The sequence below is a fragment of the Carex rostrata genome, chromosome 21, assembly GCF_964058835.1.
Source record: "Carex rostrata chromosome 21, lpCarRost1.2, whole genome shotgun sequence".
NCBI classification, from domain to species: Eukaryota; Viridiplantae; Streptophyta; class Magnoliopsida; order Poales; family Cyperaceae; genus Carex; species Carex rostrata.
This window is the reverse complement of record NC_135938.1, coordinates 4,559,824-4,566,951: the sequence shown is the minus strand read 5'-3', so window position 1 is coordinate 4,566,951 and position 7,128 is coordinate 4,559,824. Positions and strand designations below refer to the sequence as shown.

The window sequence follows — 7,128 nt, the reverse complement described above, 5'->3', positions numbered from 1 at the left end:
AGCACACTTAGTGCAAATCGACTTAGTACAGTACAAAACAGACTAGTAAAATTGATTTGTAACAAACGATTAGAGACATGAAAAAATACAAGTGAAATAATAATCTAACAAAATGGATAGATGAATTAACACGAAGGGAAAAATATTCTTGGAAGGTGGGGAATTCCAATACAAATCTAGTGAGCTGTCGCTTCTAACAATAATAGATTCCTTCTTTGCCCTTTCCAATGGTTGAAAAAAAAAGATCAAGAAGCACCATTGAAAATTTGAAATGCTTAAGTATTTATACCTATTCTAAAAAAAATTATAATTTTCAGGAAGTAAACAAATTGATAAGCTTTCCCTCAAGTATGATAAATATGATAAATTAGTGAAAATACTAATGAACTATACAAGATGTGTTTAAAATCACAAAATATGATAAAAAATTATAATATAATAATGTTGCATATTCATTGCGTATTTAGACGATGAAATGTTATTCACATGATTTTACGCTTGTCAATATTTCTGAAAATAGCAACTATGAACTGATTTTACATGTATTCTTATCCAAAGTTGCATGCTAATATTTATTTGCTACATATATATACCTATACGGTTGTTCCTAATTATAAACTAATGAAAAAAAAGAAGAAGTCACGTGTATCCATCTTATTAAATATAGATCTAAGCAAAGTATTCAAGTATACAAATTTGATCAATAAGACTAAATAAAATTAGGTTGAAACAAAAAAGAATAATGTGAGGAGTTGAGTCATCACCAGCTATTGAATCTTTAATAATGATCAAGATTTAAGTCGTCACCACTTGGTGAATATTTAATATTGACCTAGCTTAGGTTTGTGATTTCTTCTTTTTGTTTCAAAAAAATGGTTGATAATAGATCTTACTTAGGGGTGGCAAAAAAACTCGTAGCTCGTGGATCAATCATGACTCGCTCGCTAACAATTCGTTTGTTAGTGGACCGAGCTATTAACGAATTAGCTCGATCCAAAATTAACAAGTTTGAGCTGGGGCCTAGCTCGCTCGCGAGCTGGCGAGCCAGCTCTGTCCAAGTATGAATTTGTGTGAATTTAGTATTAATGAATTTATTTTGTAAACTATGTTTGTATGAATTTGGAGATTTAGTATTTTAATATAAATGAATTTAGTTATAAACTTAATTTATGGTAGTATAATACATCATCTAATATATTTGGGCTTTTGGCCCGCGAGCTGGCTCAGCTTGCTAGTTACCAAAACAAGTGAGCCACGAGCCACTTTTTCAACTCAGATCCGAATGTTGGCTCGCCTAATGACTCGCTCGTCGCTAAAACGAGCAGGCCACGAGATTGGTATAGCTTGGACTGAGCTGGCTCGTTGCCAGCCCTAATCTTACCTAATTACTTGAGGTAGCAACCTAGTAAATTATAATTTTTTTTTATGGAAGTAAATTAGAAGTTAATTACAAATTAAAATTGTTGCCAACTGGATGAATTAAATTTATCTATAGCTGGGTTTTGTAAAGGGAAATTAAGGAGTCGTCCCTTTGTTATCTTTTCTTCCGCTTGAAGTAACTTGTAATAATAAATTTGCAATAAAATAACAAAATAATTTATAAATAAATTACTAAAAGTGACAAGATGCAAAATTAACTTGCATGCATGATCTAATAGAAAATAGAACCAAGAAATCTTGATAAAGAAATAAAGTCTTCAAAAAATGAAAAGAAGACAAATTCATTATATCATTCATTCATCTTATATGTATTTTAATTGCTACAATAATTTAATTTTTGTCGCTGGATGACAGGATGAGCAATTGAGTGCAGATATAATCCAACTCATACAAAGTCGTGTCAGCACCACAACGAGATAGGACACGTGGACGGTGATGTCCCACATACCTCTTCCTTTCTGCCTATAAATACAAGCATAATTTCCTAGCTCTTTACACAAACCAAACAATTAAGCAATTTCCTCTTAATTAATTCTAAATCAACCTAATTAAATATGTCTTGCTCTTGTGGAAGCAACTGCTCTTGCGGCAACTGCAAATGCGGGTCTGTTTATTTTATTTTATTTTAACATTCCACTTTTTCCTTAATTTTCTTGGTAAAAAAAATAAATGAAAAAAATATGATTTAGTTGAGCAAGAAATTAGGAAAATCATGGCTTGTTTTTTTTTTCTCCCTTGAAATTAAAATTAATTAATTGCATATATGCTTCTCCCTTATATTAATTACATCTGCAAGTGAATAAGCATTTAAGTTAGAATTTGGGTTGATTTGATATGCAGGAAGAGGTCCATTGACTTGGATGAGAAGATCACCACCACAGAAACTATGATCATTGGTTTCGGTCCTGCCAAGAGGTAATCAATATTCATATTTTTCTTTTATCTTTTGTTTTAATTAATTTGAAAAAAATAACCTTTATTTTATCTTATTAATTGAAGTGAATTTGGAGGATTTGAGATGGCAACAGAAGCGGGCGAGAACAATTGCAAGTGCGGTTCCAACTGTAGCTGCACCTCATGTGGATGCAATTAACAAATGATACCTTCATTATATGTATCCAAGATTATTTGTCTTCTGTGTGGGTATTGTGCTCTGATGAATTTATGTGTGTTAATTACTTAAATTAAGAGCGTGCCAAAATAAAACAAGGCTAAGATGGATGTATTGAAATGGCATGTAGTGATGGAGAAAATGATCTTAGCCCAACTGTTTTCCATGTATTGATTGCTCCAAACAAAGCTATACTATTAGTTTGTTTGTACATGTATTTGTGTGTCATAATGAATGAATGAATGAATTAATCAATATTTGACTATTATTGTATAATTAAGTTTCATGCCACTCCCAGTTTATTAAAAATTTATTCCTGAATAATACCTCTATATTCTCATTTTTATTTCAGCACCTCAGCAAATTATTCTATATATGATGAAGTGTACGAATAACGCGCTATTCCTCCCATATTATTTGTGAAACTACTATTACACTAATTTATTATTTGAATTATGAAAAAAAAACATATATTCTATCTGAACCACGAACAAACAAGTCCAGTAACTTGTTCGTTATTTTCGAATAATAAAATAATAGATAGAAAACAGAAAGAGGGGTTAGATTTTAACATTTTTTAAAAAATAAAAAATTCGGAATCAACGGTTCGATCCAATATATATATATATATATATATATATAGGAATATGCTATGCAAAGCATGGCTCCTCTCTGTGCAACGACTCAATATTTGACTTTTCAAAATCCTAACGGTCGATCCGAACCGTTCAACTTGTTCTCCATATTAATATGTGTTTGGAGACCAAATTTTACATTTTTTGGAATTTTTTTACTATCCTTTTAGATTTATTGAAAATCACTGTTTTTAGCACATCTGGACCATAAAAAAAGAGCGATTTTCAATAAATCTAAAAAAAAAAGTAAATAAATTTTAAAAAATATAAAATTTGGTCTCCAAACATATATTAATATAGATAACAAGATGAACGGTTCGAATCGACCGTTAGAATTTTGAAAATTAAATATTGAGCCGTTGCACGGAGGGGAGCTATGCTACGCATAGCATGCAAGCATATTCCTATATATATATATATATAGAGGTTGGCTAAGATCAAAGTTGTAGTTCCTAAGCTTTTGTGCTACCAATTTGTTTTTTAATTTTTAAAGTTCAAAACGTCAATCCGAACCGTTCAAGTTGTTCTCCATATTAAATTGTGCTTGGCGACCAAATTTTACATTTTTCTGAATTTTTTTACTATTTATTAAGCTAGTTTGAAAATCGCTGATCCAACAGTGGCTTCTGATTTTTCTGTTTTGTTAAGCCACCGTTGGATCAGCGATTTTCAAAGTGGATTAATAAATAGTAAAAAAATTCATAAAAATGTAAAATTTGGTCTCCAAGTACAATTTAATATGGAGAACAACTTGAACGGTTCGGATCGACATTTTGAACTTTGAAAATTGAAAAATGAATTGGTAGCACCAAAGCTCAGAAACTACCACTTTGATCTTAGCCAACCTCTATATATATACACTAGTATCATACCCGTGCATTGCAACGGTGACATATTATAAGAAAAATATATATCAATGAAAATAATAATTATCTAAAATTAAGACACATGTTAATAGAAAATTTATATGATTCTGTATTTTTAATAAATCATGAACTCTGTTAACAATTTGATGATTTGATGATTCTTTATTTTTAAGTACTAATGATATCAAATAATATCTCGATTCGAATCTAATATCAAATACCATACAACAATTCAATATCGACATATAATGATATAAAAAAACATAAATAAAAAGTGTTATCATATGTATGTATAGGATATATAGACACACACACATATTATAAGAGAAATATATATTCCCACACACGCTCCAATTTATATTCTTATTTGTTTTCAATTAATATTTTTCTCCTTCTTTGTTTCCAATTTAGAACACACACACACACACATTGATATATTATATATTGGAAATATATTCTAAATTGCCCACAGCAATATGTATAGAAGCAAAGAAAGAGAAATAAGGAAATAAAAAAAAATGATTTTCATTGTGATCTATATAGAAACAAAGAAGAAGTAAGGAAACAAAGAAATAAAAATATGGAATGTGGAGTCTTCTTAATTGAAGAGGAAAAGTATGGAAACAAAGAAATGAGGAAATTGATAAATATATCGCTAAATTTCATATTTGTTCAATTTTAATTGTAACGTATTGTGTGGCAACATATGTGGTGAGTATGTTTTTAACTAAATTTAGACTTCTATACATAAATCAGATGTATTTAATAAAAGAAGATAAATTATGTAATTGGAGGGCTGAGATCAAATCCGAAATTTCATCTTTCAATCGTAGCCATTGGCGGATCGAACACCCAACGTGCTTATTTTATTCATTCGAAACAAACTGTTTGCACAGTGTGTCACTGTGCATAAAAATATCTAACCCTACACCCTGTGCATGAAAATATCTAATCTGTTTACTTGCAATTCTAAGAAAGAGGCATGAACCTTTCAACAACAACAACAAAAAAAACAGAGAGGTTGAACCACATGATTACTCAGATGTTTTATTTAAGGCACGTATTTAATTAGCATTTAACTTCAGTAGAGAAACAAAATATATCATTAAAGCTTGATGTCAATGTTTCTTAGTATTTTTTTTTTGGACAATGATAACAATCCCCGCAGATTTATCCCCGCATTTATCCCCGCAGATACTGCCAAAAAAAACATGGGGGGACCGCTCAATCATTAATGAGCGTTTAAAAAACTGCGGGTATTTAACTTGAAGCATTAAAGTATTTATCTTGAATTTGTCAGGTATTAAGCCCTATGCAATGATCTCTATTTATGAAAGAATAAATCAATCCATTAATTGTCCCCGCACAAAATTTTCTTTTTTTTTGAATCGTCCCCGCACAACTGGGGACCATTAAACATGGGGGGACCGCTCAATCATTAATGAGCGTTTAAAAAACTGTTAGTATTTAACTTGAAGCATCAAAGTATTTAACTTGAATTTATCAGGTATTAAACCCTATGCAATGATCTCTATTTATGAAAGAATAAATCAATCCATTAATTGTTCCCGCACAAAATTTTTTTTTTTTTAAATTGTCCCCGTACAACTGGAGACCATTAAATAAACAATCCTCTCACCCAATGATAAATACTCTGAGACATAATGATAAATACTTTATGTTACATGGGTAAATACTTGACATTATATGGATAAATACTTTATGTTACATGGATAAATACTTCTCAGGCATACTTGCAATTTTCAGTAAAACATAAATGATAAATACTTTATGTTACATGGATAAATATTTTGTATTGCATAGATAAATACTTCTCAGACATAATTGCAACTTACAGTAAAACATCAATGATAAATACTTTCAGACATAATGATAAATATTCTATGTTAAATGGATAAATACTCTATGTTACAAGGGTAAATACTTCTCAGAAATAATGATAAATATTTTTTTGAACATCAATTAACAGATAAACATTTATTAACAGTGATTGTTATTAGATAACAGTATAATTAATGCGCAGATTGTTTTTAAAGCAATAATTAACGCGGGAATTGTTATTAGAGGAATGCATAATTAATGCGGGGATGGGAGTGGGGGTTCTTATAATTAGTGGGGGGATAAAAGGAAACTTTTAGGGAAATTAGTGGGGGGATATATGGCAGTTAAGGAAGAGAGAGAGTGCGGGGAAAATGGGGGGATGGGAGTGAGGGGTTTGTTATAATTATTCTTTTTTTTTTTACTCAGTTAGTTTGCTTACTACCGAATTTTGTTATTCTTCAAAATGTTGAATTTTGATTGTTAATAATGAAACTATAGTTTAGATGAAGAAAAAACAAAGAATGAATGAAATTCTTTTGCCTTTTTTTTAAATATGGAAGAAATTTTCAGTTAATTTGACATAAAATATAAAAGTCCTTGAGAAAAATCATCTCAAATTAACAAGGAGCGAAATTAGAAAATTTGAATAAGAAGGAAAAATCATATAAAAAAATTTAAGTTTTAAACAAACAAAAAATTAAATTAAATTTCAATATAAATAATTAGAATTTTAAAATTGTACAGATGATTTAGTCTTAAATTTGCTCTTAAGCACAATTTGCACAAATCGACTTGGTACAGTACAAAACAGATTAATAATATTGATTTGTAACAGACGGTTAGAGATAAGAAAAAATACAAGTGAAAATAATAATTTAACAAAATGGATAGGAAGGTGGGGAATTCTAATACGAATCTAGTGAGCTGTTGCTTCTTACAATAATAGATTAATTCCTCCTCTGTCCTTTCTAATGGTTGAAAAAAAAAGATCAAGAAGCACCATTGAAAATTTGAAATGATTCAGTATTTCTACCTATCCTAAAAAAAATATTATAATTTTCACGAAGTAAACAACCTGATAAACTTTCCCTCAAGTATGGTAAAAAATATGATAAATAATTGAAAATACTAATGAACTATACAAGATGTATTTAATATCACAAAATATGATAAAAAAAAATATAATATAATAATGTTGCATATTCATTGCGCATTTATACGATGAAATGTTATT

At 29.6% G+C, this 7,128-nt stretch overlaps 1 long non-coding RNA gene across 1 annotated transcript; it reads left to right on the top strand.

Moving 5' to 3' along the window:
• Positions 1-1,916: 1,916 nt before the first annotated feature.
• On the top strand, positions 1,917-2,828 carry LOC144573262 (uncharacterized). Its single transcript, XR_013517920.1, has 3 exons — positions 1,917-2,044; positions 2,281-2,355; positions 2,440-2,828. It is a non-coding gene; the product is annotated as an uncharacterized LOC144573262 (long non-coding RNA).
• Positions 2,829-7,128: the final 4,300 nt, after the last annotated feature.